The sequence below is a fragment of the Lissotriton helveticus genome, chromosome 7 (assembly GCF_964261635.1).
Source record: "Lissotriton helveticus chromosome 7, aLisHel1.1, whole genome shotgun sequence".
In the NCBI taxonomy this organism is placed as follows: domain Eukaryota; kingdom Metazoa; phylum Chordata; class Amphibia; order Caudata; family Salamandridae; genus Lissotriton; species Lissotriton helveticus.
The window spans coordinates 1,767,659,250-1,767,684,240 of record NC_136068.1 but is presented as its reverse complement, the minus strand read 5'-3'; the positions used below and the strand labels follow the sequence as shown (position 1 = coordinate 1,767,684,240).

Below are 24,991 nucleotides of genomic sequence, written 5' to 3'. Positions count from 1 at the left end.
CACAGCCTGTGCATGGCTGTTTAGCAGGAGCTGATTAAATGTACCTGTTGGACCTAAGTACAATCCTGAGGGGCAGCATTGCCTCTATCTGGAGCTTATGTTGCCTCCTTACTGAATGATTCCTTCCTGACACATGTCCTGCCCTTCTGGGCATGAAACCTGGCTACAGGGAACCATTGCCTGCAGTGGAAAGGTGGCCTACATTTAGCAAGCAAAGTCTATAGCTTCAAACATCATCGTCTGAAGCTCTCCGTCATCCTAAAGGCAAGGCAGTAGACAATAGGGGGCTGGTCTAACTGAGGACTGTGTGACTTCCACACATACCTATACCAATGGAAGATAGATAGGATTGGGTCACAGTTTTTCAAATTCCAGAAACAATGCTATGCTTTTTCATTCTCTGATGCTCTTCTCAGATATCATCTAATTAGTTACCCTTAGACAATCACAATCTGCTTTCCTCCATATTAGTGGTGTTGAAGCATACTCTATAATGTACCGGTATTGTACGTGTGGTTCACTCTGACAACTCAACAGATTCCTTCTCCTGTTGAAGGATATTTCGGGATCAACAGATATCTTGTCTTCAGGGCTAGTTTTGGCAAGGCACTTTGGAAGCTTTCCTTCTGGCTCAGGACTTTTGCAAATTCAACTCTGCTTTTTATAGCCTATGGATCTCATATCAGAGTCAAGACTACATCATGATATGGCTTCACAAGAGAGATACACAAGGTTATACCATTAACTATTATTGTTTATGTATGTCACAAATAAATGACACATTTCAATCGTAGTAGGATGAAACGTATGAAGCGCCTTAAAGCCCTTACTGTCTAGGTGTGGTGAGTGGGAAGAGAAAGGGTGGGGAACAGTGACCCGTCAATGGAATAAACTGACTGGCTCAAACTTAGTTCAATTCCAGACCCAAATTAAATGAGTGGTGCAAGAAGTTACAATTCCCTGGCCTTGTAACTGGAAAGCAAGCTGCTCATTGCCAGACAATACAGGAGATAGTTTCAACCTTCAAGTCCTGGCGTGATTTACGAACATCAGATCTCGGGTAAATGAGCCCTCATGAAAGCAACCACATTCTAACATTCCAGTTCTCCCTGTATGTAAGCTGCCACCTGAATTTTAAGCATGCTGCCTTACTGTAGTCATACAAATATCAGGCTTTTAGATCACTGCTGCAAATCTAACTAATTTTTTCCTTCAAAGGAATCCTCGGAGGGTTAGGCTATAATAAGCTTTTAGCTATCTTTTCCTTTCTAACTGATTTGTGGGTGCAGCTATGGTTCATCCTAGACTTAAAATCATCTCATTCTTTTCTTTAAAAAAAATCACAATTTCTTCTGTTAAAAAAATAGTTTATTAGTTTCCATTGGCCTCTAAATCATTGGCTTTTTAGAATCATATAGACTGGTGCAGAGACAGCCACAATCACTTCCCGTTCTAGGTTGTAGAACACAAAAAACAAGAGAATTAGGGTTGATCTCTCATTGACATCAATCTGGCTCATCCTTTACAGAATACAAGGCAGGCAGTCTGACTTCATTTTATGTTCCCACTGCCATTTACTAGTGATATTTTTATTGTACCCTATTCTCTGATACCCAAGTATTCACATACACCTAGAGCATGAGAATGTGTTTTGAGTAAAGTGCCCACTTATTAGTATCTAATGGTCACTGACTGTTTGAAAAAATACCTCTCGATCTACTGCTCTCTGGATATAACCATGAGGGTGCCTAGTTGACTTCCCAAAAATAAGTTCAATTAGTCTCCACATTCATCCATCTAGTTCCCACTGAGATACATCCTCTCACAGGGCATTTTCGAGGTAATAGTTTAATACATACTCCAACCCCCCCCCCCCCATCCCCCCCACCCCAACCCCACCCCAACACAGGATGCCAAGCTTTCCGTCATTGTGCAGTCACTTCTCTCTTGGTGGCCATAGAGGCCCCGACTTTGATGGGCTGTTGTGGCTAGGCCAAGAAATGAGCCGAGACTATCTTCAAAGCAGTGCCATTTGACATCCAATTGCTACCCAAAAAAAAAACGATAGTCCCAACAACTGTGAGTGTCCCTAACATTTAGTTCAATCTCTCAGTCTGATATTTTAGCTCTTTCTCTCTCGCCATTATCTGCATTCTGTAAGAGTGTCCCCTATGCCCAACTGTGATTAACTCATCTTAAGCTAAAAATTCTACATGTATTTTATACGGGGTGAGGTCTGCTCCAAGATTTGGACAGCTCTGAGATGGACTTATCAGTTGTGCTGCTGAACAAACTTCACCTTTTGAAAGGCTAGTGTGTTTCTCTACCCATTCTGCCTGGTGACATTTGATCCAGTTGAGAGGTGCCTTCTGGGATAGTCAACACTCCCGGACATACATCTTTGAGGTGCACTACAAGACGGGGAGTTGATGTCATATAGATTGCAAAACAGGGTAATCCCAAAACAAACGGAAATAATCTGCTTTGATGTTAAATGAAATGTTTTCCATTTAAGTCACAGGACCTGATGACAAGGGGGTAATAATGCATGTATTTGTCATAGTTTTTTGAGTTCTTGATTTTAATTCACAGACTACTCTCATTGCTGATCAAAGGTAAAGGAAGATGAACAATCAATTGCCCATGAATGTCTCACCTAGTTTCTATGCTTATATTTATTCACATGTCAAGGGCCTCAACAGTACATTCACTTGTCCTATATTGGGGTGAAGATGTTTTAATATATGCAATAACACCCAAAAGTGCCACGTAGTGGAATGTAGGACACCAGCAACTTGTCTAAGACATGGTCCAGAAAAACAAAACAGACAGAGTACTTTACTATTTCAAATACAAATTTTGCACCACCTTTGGATTTCATGAATATGTTACTATTTATTTCCATTTAAATGTCCGTGGCTCCTAGTATGGTGCTCAGCACACGAAATATTTACAACCCCATATCTTAAGAAAGAAGTAATTCCTCTAAAAGATCCATGTACAAACGTTATTATGCATGAATACATCTCTTTGAAACTTGGTAAGCGTCTTCTCTGGGACTGTGATCCACAGGCTCCCTCTTTACAGGAACCAACTTGTGGGAGGAAGGTTGCAGGGCACAAGATATTTCCCAAGACGGTCTAAACATAAACATAACCGACTGAGGTGTCTTAGGGAAGGAATCCAAGGATTGTATTCCTTCCTAAGACAGTGAACCAACGTGTTTTTAAGGATGGGTGAACTATGAGGCATCTGAAAGAAAGGACTGCTGCTCAAGCCAAACCGAAAGTGCTTTGGGGAATAATGCCCTTATTCAAATTCTGCAGTAGGATTACACTACACTCCGATCCATCCCAGTGCGTGCATGGATGGAGTCTGGATCTAATAAATGAACTTGTAAAGGGTTTCTGACAGGCCTCAAAACGGAAGATTTAATGAGCTCTAAATATCATGACCAGAGATCCAGGGTATAGAATGCACACCCATATCCATCTGATCTGCCTGCCAAGAACTGCTACTAGCAATGTTCCCTGTGCATTCCTGATACTGTTCAGTTGAGTTCAGCAGATCCTTAAGAACATGCCAACTTATTGAATAGGGAGCAGGCTGCAGAAGGAACCAGACTCAGACCAGCCATGTCTTATCTCAGAAGAGTTTTAAGGTATTGATAGACTCAGTGTCTACCTATTCTACTTCAGGACTGGCCTGGACGAAGTTTCAACCAATGAAAGGCGGTTCTGCCCAATGAGACAGTAGGGCTGTGAAACAGCCAATCACATTCTAGGAGAACCAGAATTATGGCTGACTGTGCCTCAAACAAAAATGATTGGATAATCCCTTGATTTTCCAACTGGTCACTCTTCATAGTGACGACCACAATCTAGAAGACACAACCACATGCCATACACCAGCAAACAGCCTTCTCAGCATAAGGTGATATTCTCCAAACAGCAACAGCTTCACAGACTCCTAATGGGTATATCAGCCACCAACACACAGGGACCAAATACCGTCATCCTAGAATCACAATATAGATCCAGAGATAACATGGGGTTGCCCCCTTCATGCCCCAAAAATGGCCTCTACGTCACAGCAATCCCTATGTGCATTGTTGTCTCATTGCTTTATATAGAAATAGTAAGCAAACCTCATGGGAAACAATTGCCTCATGACTATAAACACCCCTTATCCTTCTATAAGGATCTCATAAAGAAAGGCAAGACAAATTGGGCATATCAAAATCTGGCCTTTGGCAGAGTATCAACCCACTGCCCTCAGCCACCATTTCTGAGCCCTGTATCTGCGTTCTCCTGCCACTCTGGCAGTTCATAAAATACCAGCCAGCATTAGATCTTGCCAAAAAAGGAGAGGGACGAACACACGTACCCTCAGTAAATATGAACTTTAAATATTTGACTTGAGTACGTGGAAGCCATTTTCAAAAAGGGGGGCAGATATTTACTTTGTGGACAGAGACGACTTCTTAACAGACGATCTGCTAGAGGCTGGTGTCTCCTCATGCCCACCCCTCCCCCATGTCTAGCAAACACAATGGCTCGAATCCAAGACTCTTGGCATCCATTACTATAAGAGCTCCACAGACGCCAGCCGTTCAGTGCCAGCTCCCCCCCCCCCATGTTTTCGCTTTCTCTAAATACCTGGCACAGTCGCGACGGCATATTGCTTCTTCCCCCTCCTCTCTTTATACTCTCCGGATGGGCACCTCCGCTTCAGCACCATGATTCTAACAAAGGCACCCCTAATTTTACTTTGTTTATCTTTCGCCCTCCATTTTTACACCGGGCAGCTGAAGGGTGGGGGTACAAGCAAATGCAAAAAAAGATTAAAAAACTAAATTATGTCTTAGAAAAAGGGCGCCCAGGACGGAATGTATTTCGGAGCGCGCCCGCTCCGCACTGCGCCATCCGGAGACAAGAAGGTGGCAGAAGCTTGAGATAGACCCGGCTTGATTAAGAAAAGATGGGGCAGAAGAAGAGGAAATAAGCGAAAGAAAGCGGAGAAGGGGTGCATTTTCTCTCCTACCCAGGGGAAAATATTAAGCAACTTACCTGAGAGGTATTACCTGTGCCGGGGAATCTCTGGGTGATGCAGAAGCTGGCATCAGCTTCCCACAATCTTTGTGCCAGGCAGGAATATGTCTTGGGCAGGCGAGGAGGAAGAGGGGGAGGTAGAGAGAGGGGAGGGGCCATGGGAACATAGGGGCTGGAGTAGGGTGGGGAAAGCTCTGGAAGGCACCTCCATACTTGTAGTCTACACTGGCTGATATCCTGCCTTGTTTATGGCTGCAAAGGTTGTATATGCTTCTTCTCTGAGCTATGAAAATAAAATGGTAAGGAAGGTCGGTCTACTAAGAAAATAGCCAAGGGTAACAAATGCAGGTCTCTGCGGGAGGAAAATAGGACTGCAAGGCGGATCATTGGGAAAAATGCTTCCTCAAAAAAAATTAGCTGCTGTGGCTGGAGGGAGTGAATGAAAATGTTAAAAATTATGTAAATACACGAAAGCTGTTGTGGGCATCTTGCCACAGTTCCCTGTCCCTTAGCTGTCTGCTGTCCATCTGTGAAGTGAGCGATCGTTGAGGGCGAGACTTAGCAAAGGCCCGATGCACACACTGAGTAAAGAAGGAGTTCCATTTTCGTGTGAATGAAGCAAGGTAGAAAAAACATCATCTGCTCTTACAAAAAATAAAATAAAATAAAAGTAAAAAAGGCATCAAAGGGTTGGAGGCTGGATTGAGACATATAAAAAGGGGGCATGCACAAATAAGCCCCCGCTGCTTGCAGTCAGCAATGAGAGCAGCGGATTGGCACCGCTGAATGGCCACAGCAAACAATGGCTGCAGCCCAGTGAGGATGCCCTGCTTGAAGCGGCTGCAGGTTGGCACAGGCTGGCTTGTTGCTATAGAGATTTCAGAATGTTGTTCAGCTCCCAGTCGGGCTCTTTGGGCTGATGCCCATTTTTTCCTCTCTCTCTTCCCTTTACCTTCAAATGTGCTTCTACCACCCCATAGCTTTCTCCCTTTTCTTCCTCCTTTCTTCCACTCTGTGTAATGCATTCACAGCACGCAGCACTGCGGCAAGTGCCAACACCAACTGCCAGCCCTAACCTGGGTAAATGCTTTCCAGTCAGTGAACTGGCATGGCTCTATCTGTCCTATGATTGCTCTTTCAACCAGAGATTGTGCTATAGACCAATATATATTTGTTGACTGACAATCAAAGCATTTCTTACACTGCTCCACTCACTGTATGGTGATAATTATATACATTAATACATACCCATTATTATTGGTTTATCCAGTGATCACTTTTTAACTACCTGTAAATCAATTTCAGAAGAAATATAACCAACGATCACGCATTATTCACTATACATCCGTTGGGGACTTTATTCACCCCTTTATTCCGGATAATGTTTCTCGTCTAAATAAATCACTCTCTGAACCTACTCCTTCTTCTGTGACTTCAAATACCATATGTTCACGTTACTATCCATTCATCACTCCATCATTTACTCTTTGAGCATGCATAAACCATCAATTGCTCAATCAAAAACTAGTGTGTGCTGAAGTAATCATTAGGTCGCAAGTTATCCTTCACCCTCTCTATAATTCAGTACTTGGGTGTAAGTCTATATAGCTAGATTTCGCCTTTATTTACTACCTGAGCAATGAGATAACCTTAGAATATGTCATCTGTTTCTTGTTATTCATCATTACTCCATCAATCTCTATTTGTCCATATATATGTTTTCATTAATTGCTCTAACAAATACCTTCTGTGCATCTAGGTGTCAATAGTTGCTCCATCATTCACACTCTGCACATCACGTTAGCCATCAATCTCTTTATTTATCATTATTTGTACATCTAGATTCCATCAGTTACCATATAGGTATCCACTAAGTGTTATCTCTGACACTGAGCAGGAGGGGCACCAGTAGAAATACAAGATGCCGGCTAAGTGGAATGGCCATTAAAGAGCAGTCAATCACTTTCCTAGTAGACTCCAAGAACTACACAATGGTTTTCAAGGTATTCAACATTTTGAGGCTGTATCATAACAGAAAGACCTAGGGGTATTTTTACAAACTGGAGAGAAGTGAAAGTCCTCCAATTTTTTAAGGAAATTCCAAGTAAAGAATAGACTTCACTGACTAAGTTCCTCCAACAGAGAGTTAGTATTGAATAAGAAATTGAGCTGGAAGATTCTACTCCATATATAATATTTCTTCAAAATGTTTAGATCCCTCCAAACTCCAATTGAGGCTCTTGATTTTGATGCCACGTAAATGGAGACAATGACACAATGGAGAAACTTGTCAAATAGCTATATGTGAGTAGTTTTACTTCCACACTTAACACAGGGAGATTTCTGAAATGATGGCACCTACTCAACATATGAGTTAAAGAAGGTACTTAAACTTTTCCGCTTAGATTTCAGAGGTACCCCAGAGAGGGTGCATATATGTGTGTCCATCGTGGGAATACAGGAGATGTTCTGAAAAAAGATCTATGAAAAAGACATCACTCCACATACAGTCAACTCACATTCACAACAAAAGCAGCTTTTTCTGTAAAGTCAACATTAATCGGATATCTGAATCACCGATAGAGTACTCTATTGGCAAATGAAATGCCATTCAGAGACTGTTCAAGAGAAATATACAAGATGAGTACACAAATTAGCAAATGTCGAAAGAATGACCAATATCCAACCTGTAGCATAAGTTAAAGCATCAATGGATGACCATAACTCTTCCCATTCTTAATCACCTAACAATGCAGCTCAGCTCCCTAAACGTTACCTCATCATCCCTTTGTTACCAGTAAAGTCCATCTCCAGAGGGGGAATGTAGTCCAGTACTTCCTTGTTAAATATGCAGATCCTGATAACCTCAAGACCACCTCCCACAGCTGGAGAAGGACTTCCTCAATTCTGATTATACCAACTATCTTGTGATCTCCTACCTTCCAGTCCTCGAAAAAGATCATAAAGAAGACAGATGGTATTCAGCTGCTGAGACAAATTAAAAAGGTCACCTTTCTCTGTGACTACCAGCCAGGGTTTAGGCCAAAGAGCAGTTCAGAGAGGGTGACATCCAGGTCATAACTGCACACTATGAATCACTGACCAAGGCAAATTTTGGATCCTCAATGACATCTCTGCAGTATTCTACAAAGCGGATCTTATTCTACATCCTTTCTACACACAAAGGATTTGACACGAGGATCCTTTAGGGACAGTCTGCCTCACCTATTCCCTGTCCAACAGACATGACATGAGCTACCCCAAACGACCACCTATGGATCACAGCACATCTCTGTGACCTATAGAATATTTAAAGGTTTCATTCTGTTGCCATCTGTCTTCTACCTTTCCAAGGAGCCGCTGTGCATACTTTTGGCAACAAAATGCATCGAGATTCACTGGTATGCTGAAGGCGTGCAGCTCTACATGAAGGTCTCAATTGACAGTGACATCCACTAATTGAAAGATTATCTTTCCTCCATTTAAACGTGGATGTGACATTGAACTCCCTAAAAAACAACGTTTCCTTACTACTAAGGTTATGATCACTTGAGGAAATAAATGTCTGTGGTTGGGGGTTTTGGCAGAAAAAGATAGGTTTTTGTCCACTTTCATCTCAATTGTCAAGTGTGGAAGTTCAGATTGATGAACAACTTTGCTTAGCCCTTCAGATTATTGCAGTTGTTTCTACCTGCACCTTCTTATTTAGGCAGCTGGTGCAGAAACATGCTCTTTCTCGCTTTCATGGGGCATCACATGCCTGTTCAGGCTTTTGTTGGATTTAGACTAGACCATTGCAATGCCCTTTATTTGGAACTTCCTGGCTACAGTAGGGGGAGATTGTAAGAGATGAAAAACAATGCAAACTGCCTGGTATCCGGTGCCTCTGGATTTTGTCACACTTTGGCTTTACTGCATAATGCCCAATGCCCACACTTTGCCAAATGAAGACTACATTTAATTCAAGACAATCTGTCTAGTGCACAGGCTCTACACATCCACAGAAAAACACTAGCCTTTTAGTGCCAGCGTCACATTAAATGTAGTCCCTGGGAAGACCTGTGTTAAGCTGTGTGCAGCCTATCGGTTTGCAATCATTCTAAGAAGGTTAGATCTGGTGGTTGTGCCTGTGCTGTTTTGTCCTCTAAACGCTGGAAGCCACCGCCTCTAAGACGTAATATAAAAGTGTATTTCTTTGCTTTTAGAAAGGCCACATGAACCTGGCTCTTCTCGAAAAAAAACTAATTGGGCTACCAATGGATAACGCTCTTTTGGCTAGTGCCGAGTTTTTGCAGGGAGTAATTTGTGAGCTATATTAAATTTCATACCATAATACAACATATAATAACATAATATACATGGCTCCCGGTTTTATGGTATTTGTTTTTTTAACATTTCCATCTTTATTTCTCAATATTTATTTTGCGGCAATCGGTATTTATCCATATTTATTTTGTGTTTGGAGTATAAATGGAGTTGTACATTTGCATATTTCCACATTTATTTAAGTCTTGGACATGCACTCATATGTAGATGCCTGCACCATTTAAGTAAATAAAGCAGCCACTTATAACAAAACACCACACTCACAGGTGCACATTAGTGTTCTAATACAAATATATGTTAAAATATGCCTGTATTTAAGGATATCTCATGTTTTTTAAGTCCCCATGTTGTCTATCTTCTCAGTTGTTGCCTGGAATTCTTGAAAGACAGCATGCAGAGTCTTTCACAAGAAGCAACATTTTCCACATTTTTTCGCTTTAAAAAATAAGTACAGACATGAAACACATTGATTTCCATCTGCTTTTATGTGTAAAAATCAGTAAAAATTGAAATTTGGAAGCCTTAAATAAAACCAATAAAATCAGACAGTTTAATCTGTGATGAACAGTATCAGGATGAATTTGAAAAAAAGGTATCAGGAGCCATAAATAGCATTAGGAGCCATACGCAGCATCGGGAGCCACAGGCAGCATCAGGAACATCATGCTCCACATGGAGCATCAGGGTCCACAGGGAGCATCACACTCCACAGGGAGCATCAGGGTCCACAGGAAGCATCAGGGTCCACAGGAAGCATCAGGGTCCACAGGAAGCATCACACTCCACAGGGAGCATCAGGGCCCACAGGGAGCATCAGGGCCCACAAGGAGCTTCACGCTCCACAGGGAGCATCACACTCCACGGGGAGCATCAGAGCCCACAGGGAGCATCACACCCCACAGGGAGCATCACACTCCACAGGGAGCATCAGGGCCCACAGGGAGCATCACACTCCACAGGGAGCATCACACTCCACAGGGAGCATCAGAGCCCACAGGGAGCATCACACCCCACAGGGAGCATCACACTCCACAGGGAGCATCAGGGCCCACAGGGAGCATCACACTCCACAGGGAGCATCACACTCCACAGGGAGCATCAGAGCCCACAGGGAGCATCACACCCCACAGGGAGCATCACACTCCACAGGGAGCATCAGGGCCCACAGGGAGCATCACACTCCACAGGGAGCATCAGGGCCCACAGGGAGCATCACACTTCACAGGGAGCATCACACTCCACAGGGAGCATCAGAGCCCACAGGGAGCATCACACCCCACAGGGAGCATCACACTCCACAGGGAGCATCAGGGCCCACAGGGAGCATCACACTCCACAGGGAGCATCACACTCCACAGGGAGCATCAGAGCCCACAGGGAGCATCACACCCCACAGGGAGCATCACACTCCACAGGGAGCATCAGGGCCCACAGGGAGCATCACACTCCACAGGGAGCATCACACTCCACAGGGAGCATCAGAGCCCACGTATAAGGAATGCCAGACCGTATCAGGAACCATGAGGAGTATTAGGAGGGACAGAAAATTTCAGAAATTATGACGTTATCGGTGGTGACAAACTAAATCGAGAGCAATAAGCTGTATGAGGAACAGTAAACAACACTGGGAATGACCGGCACTATCTGAACACACAAACTTTATCAACAACAATAAATAGCATTAGGAATTAAAAACAGTGAAAGGAACAAACATCAGTTAAAGGAATGAGGAACAGTTTCAGAAATTAAAAATGGAATCAAGCATGAGATACAATATCAGGAGTGTCAAGAAGTTTCAAGAACGTCAAACACCAGGATTTTTTTTTTTTTATCAGGGATGAAAAACAAATATCAGGAAATAAAAAACTGCAATGGGCATTGCAAACAATATGAGGACTGAAAATCAGTAGTATAATTTTTTTTATTAGCAACGAGAAATGGTGCAGTGAGTGGAAAACAGCACCAAAAGCGACAAATAGTATAAGGAATGACAAACCATATCAGGCCCAACAAACAGTCTGAGGAAAGGCTAACAGTATAAGAAAAGAGAAAGAGTAAATGGAATGAGCAACAGTATCAGGATTGAGAAATGGCATGAGAGCTATATCAGAAATGGCGAGGAGCAGGGCCGGACTGCCCATAGCAGGCATCAGGAGTCTTCCCTGGAGGCTGGAAGGGTGGGGCTGGTTGTTTGTTTTTATCACTGGGGGGAGGTTTTGCAGCATTAATACAATATCGGTCCCTAGTAAGAAAAGATGCAGTGCTTCACACTTGCACCCCTACCCACCTCCCCTTCCCCTGCCCCCATTTGACGGGGAGGAGTGGAGAATGGGATTGGGATTCGGGGGCTAGTCCTACAAAATTGCCAGGGCTGCTTTGGGTTCCCGGCCCGGCCTTGGCGAGGAGTATCAGGAACACCAGGAAGTGTAAAGGATGGCCAAAAGTATCAGGAATTACAAACAGTATCAGGTTTGACAAACGGTATCAGAAGTGACTAGCTGGATCAGAAATCAGGAATGAAAAGCAGTACAGTCAATTTAACAAACACCGACCAAGCGTTACACACAATATGTGCTCCTAAGAAACACTAACACCTACTTTATGAAAGATTGTTGGGGCCATTAGACTAGAGAAAATACCATTAGAAAGTTAACAGGAAACATGATATCCACCTTGATATGGAATAAAATTTGCAGTAGAATACACAAACTCTCGAAGACTGGTTCTATTATGCAAACATTGTTTTCATATAATAGATTCTTCTTGACCCACTCGAATTTTCATAAAATGAATTGCACATCTGAAGAAAAATTATGATCTTGTCACCCTGAAACAGGTACCTAAATACATATACTATTTAATTTTAAGAGCTAAAAACAATATGAAATGAATATGGAGAAAGATAACATTAAATCAAGAATGCAATTCATTTGTGCTGCAAAAATTAAAAATATTAATTCATTAATTTAAATGATTTTTCAGCAAGTTACTTCCTGTTGGAAAGATGTCCAAAAAACATATTCTCCTGTACTGTTGAGTGGCATATTTGTCAATCATTGGCAAGATACGACTCTCCGAATTATTATGCCAATTAAAGGATTAAAAGAGACTTTTTTTGTATCTCCCTTTAGCAAATGTTATCCCCCTATGCTTTAGGAACAATGTTTCAAAAATATTAAGTGTTGAGATTACCAAGACTTCATTTATGTTTACAGGCCTGTGTTTTATAGTTTTTTATTCAATTTGATCTATTATGTTATCCTACGTTTTAACCTTTACTATGTAAAGCAGAGGCATTTTACACTTATTCATATGTAGTTCCCTAACACTTTGTTTTTTCCGTCTTGCATTTCCCTTTTCCTTTGTATACTTTATTTGAGAAGCACTTCATTTTTATACTTCATACTTTCTAAGCGTATATTATATGTTTTAGCAATCACATTAAGTGATAGTAATTCTATACTGAGGTGGTATCCAGATGAATAAACCATGTTTTAAGTCAAGCAGAGTTTGTTTTGGGGGATCTCTGTGTGTGAGTCAAAGTTTTGCAGCTTGTGGTTCTTATTACTCTTTTCAGTGCTGCATTGAAGTAGGGGTCCAATATGAGAAAATAAGGACCCCCTTTCCTATATCTGCTGTGACAGAGCCTACAGAGAGTGCAGCCTTGGAAAGACCCATGCAGTAACACGTCAGCAACTTGCATATGTTTCGAGACCATACAAGGTACTTTTAAATAGCGGCATCACTAACTCTTCCCAACACCTGTCTCACTCGTGATAAATATCTCACTCTTTCAACATCTGCACTGATTCAAAAAGTTTCTATGCAAGTGTATAAAACTTGCAAAACGTGCTCTCCTCCACACTGTAAAATGTTAAGTATAAAAATTGCAAGAAGCTCGTTTTTTCCCAGCCCAGTGAAATATAGTTTTCCTTTGTTTCTTTCCAGTGATCAGGATATGCATTCAATCCTACCTCATGTGGGGCAAAATGACTATAAATGCAAAGTAAAAAAAAAGCTGCCTGGACGTGTTTGATACTTCCAGCTCTGGTGCCAGCCCGCCTGTGCCAGTTTAGCTGCTATTAATCTCAGCTGGCTCGCTCTAGACACCCCTCCCCCATCAGTGCCAGGGCTCAGCGGCTGGAATTGTATATCCCATTTGTAGTGTAACAGCTGTCTCAGTAGAGAGGAAAGCCGTACCAACTCAGCAACGGCAAGCACAGAGGGAAGAGCATGTGTGGGGACACCCCTCTACTCGCTCTGTTTTCTGATCATTGGTGTCTCCCTCCCGGGGGTAAGGGGGCGCTCACAGACTAGCTGCTCCTGCTTATTCCGTGATTAAACTCTTGCCTGCACCTCGTGTGCTTCCATTTTCTGATACACCGCCATTTTGTGTAAAAGCTGCGTTACAGACAGGCGAAAAGGAGAGGCTGGAAGGAAGGAAAGGCACAATGAGAGAGAGGGCAGAATGAGGTGAGCGGGAGAGGAAAGGGACAATTAAAGTGAGTAAAGAGGCAAAAGAGAATGGGAGACGGGATGGGAAAGAGTAAGGAGGTGAGACAAAGAAAAGGATGGCAGATAATGAAAAGGAAGCCAGGCAAACAAAAATGAGGCTGAAGAGGAAGAGAGAAAATAAAGCAGGGGGAACTAAGGCAACAGACCAAGGAGATAGCAGGTAAGGCCTCAGATAATGAAGAAAATGAGACCGGGATAAAATAAGGAGGGTGGTAAAGAAAGTGGTAAAGGGTATCAGAGAGAAAGGAGAGACTAGAAAGGAAGACATGTGGAGGAGACTGACAAAGGGGAGGGAAGAGAGAAGACAGGGAAATGGGTAGAGAAAAAAATGAAATACGCAGTGAAACAAGAAATTAGAGATGATAGAGAAAGGAAAGAAGGAATGAAAAAGTACCAAAAGAAACACTGAGGACAGGTACAGGAGGCAATATAGGTTACCGAGATGAAGGCAGAAGGCTTGAGACAGAAAGCTTAGGACGCAAGAGTTAATGGAGGCAGGAGAAATCGAGGGCGGGTGGTATGAATAGGGGGAAAGGGCAGACTGGAGGGTAAAAGGAAAGTGAAGGGAGACTGATGAGCAAGAGAGGAAAGGAGACATGAATGGCGATCAAAAGAGTTGAAAATGGAAGGGGGCAGGGATAAGCACTAGGTAGGGGTAAACTCTGGGAAAGTGAAAACCATGAGGTTGTCAGCAAAAACATAAAGGAAAAGTAGGAGAAATAGATAGGGTGAATCAACACAAAAGAATTAAAATGGAAAGGGAAGGGCTGAGTCAAGCAACTGAGATGAAGGAGGTCTAGGAGTCAAAGTCAGATAATGGGAACTATATGGTATGAGAAAAAGATAGCGTGAGTGAGAGAGAACGAAGGAAGAAGGAAGGAGAGGCGCAGAGAGATGGGGCGTGAGAAGAGGGGCTTGTGCGTGTGTTCACGCCTGAGTGAGAGAGAGAGAGAGAGAGAGAGAGAGAGAGAGAGAGAGAGAGAGAGAGAGAGAGCAACACAAAGAAAGAAACAAAGACTGAAAGGAGATGGCAGAAAGAGGGAGGCTGAGAGAGACCAGAGAAGTGAGAGCATGAATGTACATAGACCGCACTCCTCAAGGCGGCAGAGGAGATCAGAATGGTGCTTGATCAAGGGTGTAGAGCTGCCCTGATCCTACTTGACCAATCAGCAGCCTTTGATATCGTTCATCATGGTCTGCTGATGGAACAAGTGGGCAAGCTCGGGGTAACAGGTTCAACCTGGAAACTGATCAAGTCATTCCTCTCTGACCACACGAACTCTGTCCATCTCTCTGAGTTAAATTCTTCCTCCTTCTCTTTTCCTTGCGGGGTCCTCCAGGACTCTTTGCTCACTCTCACTCTTTTCAATCTGTATGTTAACCCCCTGGCTGAGCTTATCAATTCCTACCATTTTGCCCAAACATCCGACAGTGATGATACGCAAAATGTCGTCTCGTTAGCCGCCAAATTGGCTTAAACTCAACTCCGGTAAAATGGAGGTGCTTCTGTTAGGAGCAGAACCTTCTTCCTGGTCCCCTGATTGGTGGCCCACGAGCTAGGTTCACTACCTAACCCACTTAAGGTGGTTGAAAACCTAGGCGTGTTGCTCAATGACACTTTGTCGTATCACTAACAAGTTAACACAGTCATATCCTCTGCTTTCTTCATTCTCAAAACTATAAATATTCTATGTTTCGTTGCCTCGTAGGCTACAAATACACAGTAGTCACCTACTCAGCTCTGTCAAAAGTCGACTACTGCAGTGGAGCATACCTGAATGCACAGCGCCAGGTTCTCAATCAATTACAGACTTTGCAGAAAGTGGCAGCACACCTGCTTCTCAAGATTCCCCAACATCACTCAGTTTCCCAAGCGATCAAATCTCTTCATGGGCTTCCGGTCAGATCCTGAATCATCTTTTAAGCATTTTGGCTCGTCTACAAAGCAATTCATGATCAAGGTCCCACCTTCCAGAGGAACGCTGTTACCCGGTACGTACCATCCAGGAATCTACTCTTCCTCTGAAAATCTACTTGTAATTCCCAGATTAATTTGTCTGGAGTGGAGAGGCAGCGGATTTGTCTTTGGGGCAATTAAAGCCTAGACTGCCCTTCCATTACAAATTAAAGCCATGCCCAATATGCTTGCTTTGACGAAATATCTCGTAACTTGTCTTTTTGATCTTTTTTTGCCTATTCACTCCTTGTACATCTCTCAACTAGCGCTAAGACGTTCCATCTGTATGCAAGCGCTCTACGAGATTCATTAAAGTGACATAACAATGTGCATGTGAGACAGATGGAAAGATGAAAAGAAAGGCAGCGAGAACGAGCGGGAAGGAGGAAGTAGGTAAATAAAATACAAAATAAGAGAACTGAGAAAAGCGAGAAAGAAAGCGTGACCGGAAAGCAGACAAGGTTATGTTAGGAAATTTGTAAAGCGCACTTACACCATAGGTCTCTTGGCGCTGTTCCTACATAAGCTGCTGCGGGGGCCAGTTTAAACAGTTTGTCCGAAGAGCCAGGTTTTTAAGGCTTTTCTGAATCCCAGAAGGCTATCACAGATCCTGACTGATAGAGGAAATGAGTTCCAGAGTCTGGGGGCCAAATAGGCAAACCTACGCCCGCCTAGGAGTTTTAATTTGATAGATGGACTGGACAGGAGATAGAGATGGGCGGAACGAAGATTGCGAGTAGGGACATGTCTCGAGATTAAGCTGTTGAGAAATCTAGGACTGGTGCAATGCAAAGCCTTAAAGATTATACAGCCCGATTTGAATACGGAGCGTTGCGCCATAGGGAGCCAATGTAAAGTGCGCAGTAACATCCTGGCAGACTGCCATCTTGGCTGCTTATAGATCAATCTCGCCGCCTGGTTCTGAATTATTTGTAGGCGGTTTACCAGACCAAGAGGAAGGCTGGTATACAGAGAATTTGAAAAATCAAGGCGGGAGAGTACTAGCGCAATCACCACCTGGATCAAGGTTTGATGAGATAACAGATAGGCGATCTTTCTTATTTTTCGTAGCTGGAACACAGAGGAAGAAATGACCGTACCCACATGGCCCCTCAAGGAGAGATCGGAGTCTATAGTTACTCCCAGACTTTTCACTGATGGGGACGGAACGGGAGGGGGGCCTAAAACGCCCGGCCAAAAATGAGGTCCCCAGCTAGTAAAACTCTTCCCAGGCAACACCAATTCGGTTTTCCCAGGGTTAAGCTTTAGTTGGTTCTGGTCCACCCAACCTTGAATAAGCAGCATCGTGTCTTGGAATTCAGCAGCTGCATTTTGGGAGTCCAGCTTGAAAACCAACTGAAGGTTATCAGCATAGTTGAATACGATTGCGTTCCTAGCCTTGAGTGAGTGAATCAGGGGGCGGATGTACAAATTAAACAACAATGGGGATAGGGATGAGCCCTAAGGGACTCCACATGAGGTAATCAGGTTAGGGGCTGTATAGTTCCCAAGGTATACCGCCTGCGTTCTACCTGTCAAAAAGGATTCTATCCACCCATAGGCTGTTCCCCGGATCCCCGCTTGTTCGACACGGTGCATTAAGATGTTGTGGTTGACCGTGTCGAACGCTGCCGACAGGTCTAACAGTACAAGTGCCTGCAGGATACCCTTGTCAACATTGGCTCTTAGTGTGTCCATCACCGCCAGAATTACCGATTCTGTAGAGTGGGCGGGCCGGTAGCCGGCTTGGTTTGGTTCAAGGTAGTTGGAATTTTCAATGAACTTAGACAAGCATCTGGCCACATGGGCCTTCAATATCTTAGAAAGATAGGGGAGGAGCGAGATCGGGCGGTAGTTGGCAGAGACGGAAGGATCTGCTCCTGGTTTCTTGAGCAGGGGGACTAACATGGCCTTTTTAAAAGCAATAGGCACTTCCCCGTTGCTCAGAGGTTCATTGAGAAGGGGTAAAAGACTGTACGGTAAGGCCGAGAAGACTTCCCTTAAAATAGTGGGGGGACAGCAGTCATTGGGAGAACCCGACTTGACTCAAGACATTAGTTCAAGTAGGGTAACAGAATCAATTTCCATGAGTTGATCTAAAACAAATGGATTATCAGGGTTGGCCCCAGTGGGTTCCTCCTGGGCTGCCAAAGGTATACTAGCCCTGATGGTCTCAATTTTCTCCACAAAGAAACTGTTCAGTGCGTTACACCGCTCTTGTGTAGGAACCAAACCGGGAGTAATTCTGTCTTCGCTACTGACGGCATTAACAATCCTAAAGATTTCTTTAGATTTGTTAGAAGCAGCAAGTACCTTTGTGGAGAAATAAGAGGTCTTTGCAGCCAATAAGGCATTCTTGTAGTCCCTGCGAGCAGTGAGATAAAGTAATCTTTCGTCACTGGCATAGCTGCGCCTCCACTTCCTTTCTGACTGGCGCAGGAGTAGTTTTTGTGATTTCAGGCCCGCAGTGAACCATTTGTGGACTTCAGCCTGTCTCGCCCGGGGAAAGTTGATGAGGGGGGCATGGATGTCACTAGCAGCTAATAGCCAGTTAGAGATGCCCTTTTCCATAGAGTCGACAATAATATTAATGTCAGCAGAGGGAAGGGAGCTGGCTAAAGTAGCCATAAAATCCTGGGTGGCGAGCGATTTCCAATTTCTGGTCCTGCCTCCTATGACCTTCGATGGCTTAACCCTACCATTGAAAGTGACTGAATTCAATTAAGTGGTGATCCGACCAAATACACGGAGAGATGAGCGGAGATGACAGTTCGACATTATATGACCATAATTGGTCCAGGATATGGCCTTTTATGTGTCTGGGGCCAAGATATGTTGGACCAAGTTTAAGTTAGAAAGTGTTTCAGACAGTTCTGCCGACTGGGTCCCTCCACCTATGTCAATGAGTGATGTGCGGAGAAAGAAGAAGAAAGTAGAGGCTGAAAGAGAATGACACAGGGAAAAACTGAGAGGGAAAGAGAGCACAGAGAGAGGGACCAAGTGGAGAGGCATCAAGGAAGAGGGCGTGAGCAGAGGAGTGAGGGGAGAGGAAACAGTGTAAAGGGACTGATGTAAAAGAAGAGGGGGAGAGGAATCAAGGAAGAGGGTATGACCAGAGAGGGAGAGAGGGGGAGGCATCAAGGAAGAGGGTGTGAGCAGAGAGGTAGTGATGGGAGAGACATCAAGGAAGAGGGTGTGAGCAGAGAAGGAGTGAGGGGAGAGACATCAAGGAAGAGGGTGTGAGCAGAGAGGGAGTGGGGGGAGAGGCATCAAGGAAGAGGGTGTGAGCAGAGAGGGAGTGAGGGGAGAGACCTCAAGGAAGAGGGTGTGAGCAGAGAGGGAGTGAGAGGAGAGGCATCAAGATAAAGGGTGTGAGCAGAGAGGGAGTAAGGGGAGAGACATCAACGAAGAGAGTGTGAGCAGAGGAGTGAAGTGAGAGGCATCAAGGAAGAGGGTGTGAGCAGAGGAGTGAGGGGAGAGGCATTAGGAAGAGGGTGTGAGCAGAGGAGTGAGGGGAGAGGCTTTAGGAAGAGGGTGTGAGCAGAGGAGTGAAGGGAGAGGCATCAAGGAAGAGGGTGTGAGCAGAGGAGTGAGGGGAGAGGCATCAAGGAAGAGGGTGTGAGCAGAGGAGTGAAGTGAGAGGCATAAGGAAGAGGGTGTGAGCAGAGGAGTGAGGGGAGAGGCTTTAGGAAGAGGGTGTGAGCAGAGGAGTGAAGGGAGAGGCATCAAGGAAGAGGGTGTGAGCAGAGGAGTGAGGGGAGAGGCATCAAGGAAGAGGGTGTGAGCAGAGGAGTGAAGTGAGAGGCATAAGGAAGAGGGTGTGAGCAGAGGAGTGAGGGGAGAGGCTTTAGGAAGAGGGTGTGAGCAGAGGAGTGAGGGGAGCGGCATAAGGAAGAGGGTGTGAGCAGAGGAGTGAGGGGAGAGGCATCAAGGAAGAGGGTGTGAGCAGAGATGTGAAGTGAGAGGCATAAGGAAGAGGGTGTGAGCAGAGGAGTGAGGGGAGAGGCTTTAGGAAGAGGATGTGAGCAGAGGAGTGAAGGGAGAGGCATTAGGAAGAGGGTGTGAGCAGAGGAGTGAAGGGAGAGGCATCAAGGAAGAGGGTGTGAGCAGAGGAGTGAGGGGAGATGCTTTAGGAAGAGGGTGTGAGCAGAGGAATGAAGGGAGAGGCATAAGGAAGAGGGTGTGGGCAGAGGAGTGAGGGGAGAGGCATAAGGAAGAGGGTGTGAGCAGAGGAGTGAGGGGAGCGGCATAAGGAAGAGGGTGTGAGCAGAGGAGTGAGGGGAGAGGCATAAGGAAGAGGGTGTGGGCAGAGGAGTGAGGGGAGAGGCATAAGGAAGAGGGTGTGAGCAGAGGAGTGAGGGGAGAGGCATTAGGAAGAGGATGCGAGCAGAGGAGTGAAGGGAGAGGCATCAAGGAAGAGGTGTGAGCAGAGGAGTGAGGGGAGAGGCATTAGGAAGAGGGTGTGAGCAGAGGAGTGAGGGGAGAGGCTTTAGGAAGAGGGTGTGAGCAGAGGAGTGAAGGGAGAGGCATCAAGGAAGAGGGTGTGAGCAGAGGAGTGAGGGGAGAGGCATCAAGGAAGAGGGTGTGAGCAGAGGAGTGAAGTGAGAGGCATAAGGAAGAGGGTGTGAGCAGAGGAGTGAGGGGAGAGGCTTTAGGAAGAGGGTGTGAGCAGAGGAGTGAGGGGAGCGGCATAAGGAAGAGGGTGTGAGCAGAGGAGTGAGGGGAGAGGCATCAAGGAAGAGGGTGTGAGCAGAGATGTGAAGTGAGAGGCATAAGGAAGAGGGTGTTAGCAGAGGAGTGAGGGGAGAGGCTTTAGGAAGAGGACGTGAGCAGAGGAGTGAAGGGAGAGGCATTAGGAAGAGGGTGTGAGCAGAGGAGTGAAGGGAGAGGCATCAAGGAAGAGGGTGTGAGCAGAGGAGTGAGGGGAGATGCTTTAGGAAGAGGGTGTGAGCAGAGGAATGAAGGGAGAGGCATAAGGAAGAGGGTGTGGGCAGAGGAGTGAGGGGAGAGGCATAAGGAAGAGGGTGTGAGCAGAGGAGTGAGGGGAGCGGCATAAGGAAGAGGGTGTGAGCAGAGGAGTGAGGGGAGAGGCATAAGGAAGAGGGTGTGGGCAGAGGAGTGAGGGGAGAGGCATAAGGAAGAGGGTGTGAGCAGAGGAGTGAGGGGAGAGGCATTAGGAAGAGGATGCGAGCAGAGGAGTGAAGGGAGAGGCATCAAGGAAGAGGTGTGAGCAGAGGAGTGAGGGGAGAGGCATTAGGAAGAGGGTGTGAGCAGAGGAGTGAGGGGAGAGGCTTTAGGAAGAGGGTGTGAGCAGAGGAGTGAAGGGAGAGGCATCAAGGAAGAGGGTGTGAGCAGAGGAGTGAGGGGAGAGGCATCAAGGAAGAGGGTGTGAGCAGAGGAGTGAAGTGAGAGGCATAAGGAAGAGGGTGTGAGCAGAGGAGTGAGGGGAGAGGCTTTAGGAAGAGGGTGTGAGCAGAGGAGTGAGGGGAGCGGCATAAGGAAGAGGGTGTGAGCAGAGGAGTGAGGGGAGAGGCATCAAGGAAGAGGGTGTGAGCAGAGATGTGAAGTGAGAGGCATAAGGAAGAGGGTGTTAGCAGAGGAGTGAGGGGAGAGGCTTTAGGAAGAGGACGTGAGCAGAGGAGTGAAGGGAGAGGCATTAGGAAGAGGGTGTGAGCAGAGGAGTGAGGGGAGAGGCATAAGGAAGAGGGTGTGGGCAGAGGAGTGAGGGGAGAGGCATAAGGAAGAGGGTGTGAGCAGAGGAGTGAGGGGAGAGGCATTAGGAAGAGGATGCGAGCAGAGGAGTGAAGGGAGAGGCATCAAGGAAGAGGTGTGAGCAGAGGAGTGAGGGGAGAGGCATTAGGAAGAAGGTGTGAGTAGAGGAGTGAGGGGAGAGGCTTTAGGAAGACGATGCGTGCAGAGGAGTGAAGGGAGAGGCCCAAGAAAGACGATGCGAGCAGAGGAGTGAAGGGAGAGGCATCAAGGAAGAGGGTGTGAGCAGAGGGGTGAGGGGAGAGGCATTAGGAAGAGGGTGTGAGAAGAGGAGCAAGAGGAGAGGAAATAGTGTAGAGGGACTGATGTAGAAGAAGAGGGGGGAAAACAGTAAAGAGAGGGCGATTGAGAAGTAGAAAAAAATGAAATGGTCGGGAGAGGGGGAGAGCGAGTGAACTAAAAGAAGACAGGAGAGGCAGTAAAGCGGACGGGAGAGGGAGGGTGGAGAAAGAGAAGAAGGGAGGGCAGCGAGAGGAGGCAGTGGGCAGGCGGGTGGAGTGATGAATGGGGTGGGGAGACAATCAAGGAGATGGGGTGCAGTGAGGAAGGGGGAGGGCTAGGCAGACAGTGCAGAGGAAGGTGAGGGACACTGACTGAGAAGAAGGCTGCGAAGGAGTGGTGGATAGGGAGGCCTGCCAGTCATAGTGGGCGGCCCTGTGCCCGCCTATCTGATGGTGGAAGGTGCCACCTTGCCATGAAAGTAGGGGTGGCCTGTTGCTGAGGGCCGGAGCGGCTCTTCTGTCTGCTTACCGAGCCGGTGTCCAGAGCCGTCAGGCACCGGCAGCCTCTCCACTAAGTAGGTCTGCCGGTCCCTGTGTGGGCGTCGGCATTTAGGTGTAAAGTGTGTGGGGGGGACAGTATTGACGGGGGAGACTCGGTTGCTTATGCTAAATGGTGGTCTTCCATCCCTGAGGTAGAGAGGACTGCAGTGCTAGCCATCGCCATCGAGGCAAAGGGAACGGGCGTGTGCGGCAGGGAACAGCTCTTCCCAGGCATCTATATGGTACAGCGCCAGTACAGCCTTCCTGCCGCTTCTAGGAGTTTTATGCCCATGACAAGAGACACAGCACCCAATAATAACATCTGAGGTGCGAAAGTGCAGACTTCACGTGTGAACATAATGGAGAATAAGCCCGGTTCACCCTTGAGTTCAGGGCCATTAATTGAACTTGGAAGCGAGAAACAGGCAGGGCTAGGTCCGGTGACATTCCCCTTTTGCACAGATATTTACGGAAGGTGAAATGTCACTCTGGCTGGAATGCAAACATCTGCACAATTAGATGCAGGCTTGAGTTTGTGAATGTAATACATGGTGTGCACCCACACTCTGCTAGATGTGAATGTAGTTTATCAGCTTCACGTCCCACTCTTCAAATGCAGGTGTGTATCACCACGTTTTAGTGGTACACAGAAGAAGGCACTTGTTTATAATGTTTAACTCTTTCAAAGCCAACAAGTATACTCAGCCACTCTCAACGAGGTTAACATCTGTGGAATGGTCCATCTTTCTCCAAAGTCACATCCACAGTTCTCAAGTGTGAGCACCAGCAAAATGAACAACTTTTGTAGGTGCCCTTGATGACTCTTCAAGCACATGTTCATTGTATGCTGACCCTGCACCCTACTGCGCTGCTTCTTGGCTAAGGGTAAACTGCATTAATAACACACCCATACATACTCCCCTGTATCTTTCAGAATAGAAGTCAAAGATCTGTACCAAACGTAGTAGTGACACAATGGCAGCAAGCGCCTGGATTTTGTGAGATGAGCCCGATGTGTGCCAAGATCGAGCATGATGATGGACTTTGAGAAACTTCCAAACCACAAGTAGTCCTGGAGAGCTGAGCACATCTGAGTGTCTCTGTACCGGAAGACCTGCACCTAGGAGGTGGCCTGAACGCTTCCCCTCCTGCTCCATGCCATCTCATATGCCATCAAGCAGCACAGGGCTGTAAACCTCAGGAAAGAGGGCAGTCAAACGTATTGGACGGCTCCATGTCATCAGGGACACCGGAAGTTGAGGTGAAGCCAGACCTCTGCCCCTATGATGAACTGCACTGGTAACTGAAAGCCCGGCTCAGACAAGTTCAAGTTCAAGTTTGGCATTTGTATAGCCGCACTACTCACCCATAGGGTCTCAAGGCGCTTGTGGGAGGAGGGGGGGGGGGTTATGTATCAAATATCCAGGTTTTGAGTTGTTTTCTGAAGGGGAGGTGGTTTTGAGTAAGGCGGAGATGTGTGGGGAGGGAGTTCCAGGTTTTGGCCGCAAGGTAGGAGAAAGATCTTCCCCCCATTGGTGGCCCTGTGGCACTGATCATCTGGTAACCAGGGGACCATAGAATCCTGATCTTCCCTCGAGTGGGCAGCATGAAGACTGCCCCCTGCTGAGCAGGGCAGAACCTCCTCATTACCTTCTAGTTTCAGAGGGCCCGAAGGGTTGCTGTGTTTGTACGGAGTGGGCAGGGATCGCATGGCTTGGGTGCATGCCTTGTGCAATGATGGCCAGTGGAATCTCGAGATGTGGCTGGCTCAGGGCCTCCCGTGGGAACCTCATTCATGGTTTCTGCCTTTGCCTCTCTTTTGCTCTCAAACATTAGCTGCCAGTCTGATGTATAAAACGAGCAAAATAAATATCCCTTTTAACACAGCCCACATGAAGCAGAGCTCCCTCCAAATAAAACAAACACCGAAACATGCTCACCCCAAACAACAATAATAACAAGTCACAATAAGAAGAGAGATAACATTAAGGACCTCGGACCTGGGGATCTGGGTTCGAGTCTCGGTAAAGACGCCAAAACCTCCTGTGATTCTGGGCAAATCACTTAATCTCCCAGTGCCTAAAAAAAAAAAAAATGAAAGTGTGTGTCCTCCTGTAAAAACGTAACTTGTGCTATGTAAAGCGCTCGGATACCTGATTCGGTTCGGGTCTAGTTCGCGCTATATAAAACTCTACAAAAAAAAAATGTTGCAACAAAACTATACGATCCAGACTGCAACCTGGTGAAAGCGGTTGCATATTAGCACCATAGGTTTACCTAGTTTAATTTGATTTTACTGTCCTGCTTGAATATTTCATTTTGTGGATTTTTCTAAATGTGATGAATTAGAAATAATTTCTGCATGTATTCTTGTTATTGCTTTCATTTCAGTTAATTGAAGGATTCACCTCACTCTACAAATGAACACATATTTTTGTCCTCCTCGCTCCAAAACATACCACTCTTACCCGACCATCTTCACGCCTGGAGTCTTCTACAACAGACTAAAATAATTCCAATTTCATTAGTCCTCAACCTTTGGCTTTACCTGTAGTCCCATTTCTATGTTGCTGACTCTGGTTGATTCTTCTTGTTCTTGGGGGAGGATCTCC

At 45.7% G+C, this 24,991-nt stretch overlaps 1 long non-coding RNA gene across 4 annotated transcripts in view; it reads right to left on the bottom strand.

Moving 5' to 3' along the window:
* Window positions 1–24,991, bottom strand: part of LOC144770747 (uncharacterized) — a 502,054-nt gene that overhangs the window by 146,688 nt on the left and 330,375 nt on the right. The window lies entirely within an intron of this gene.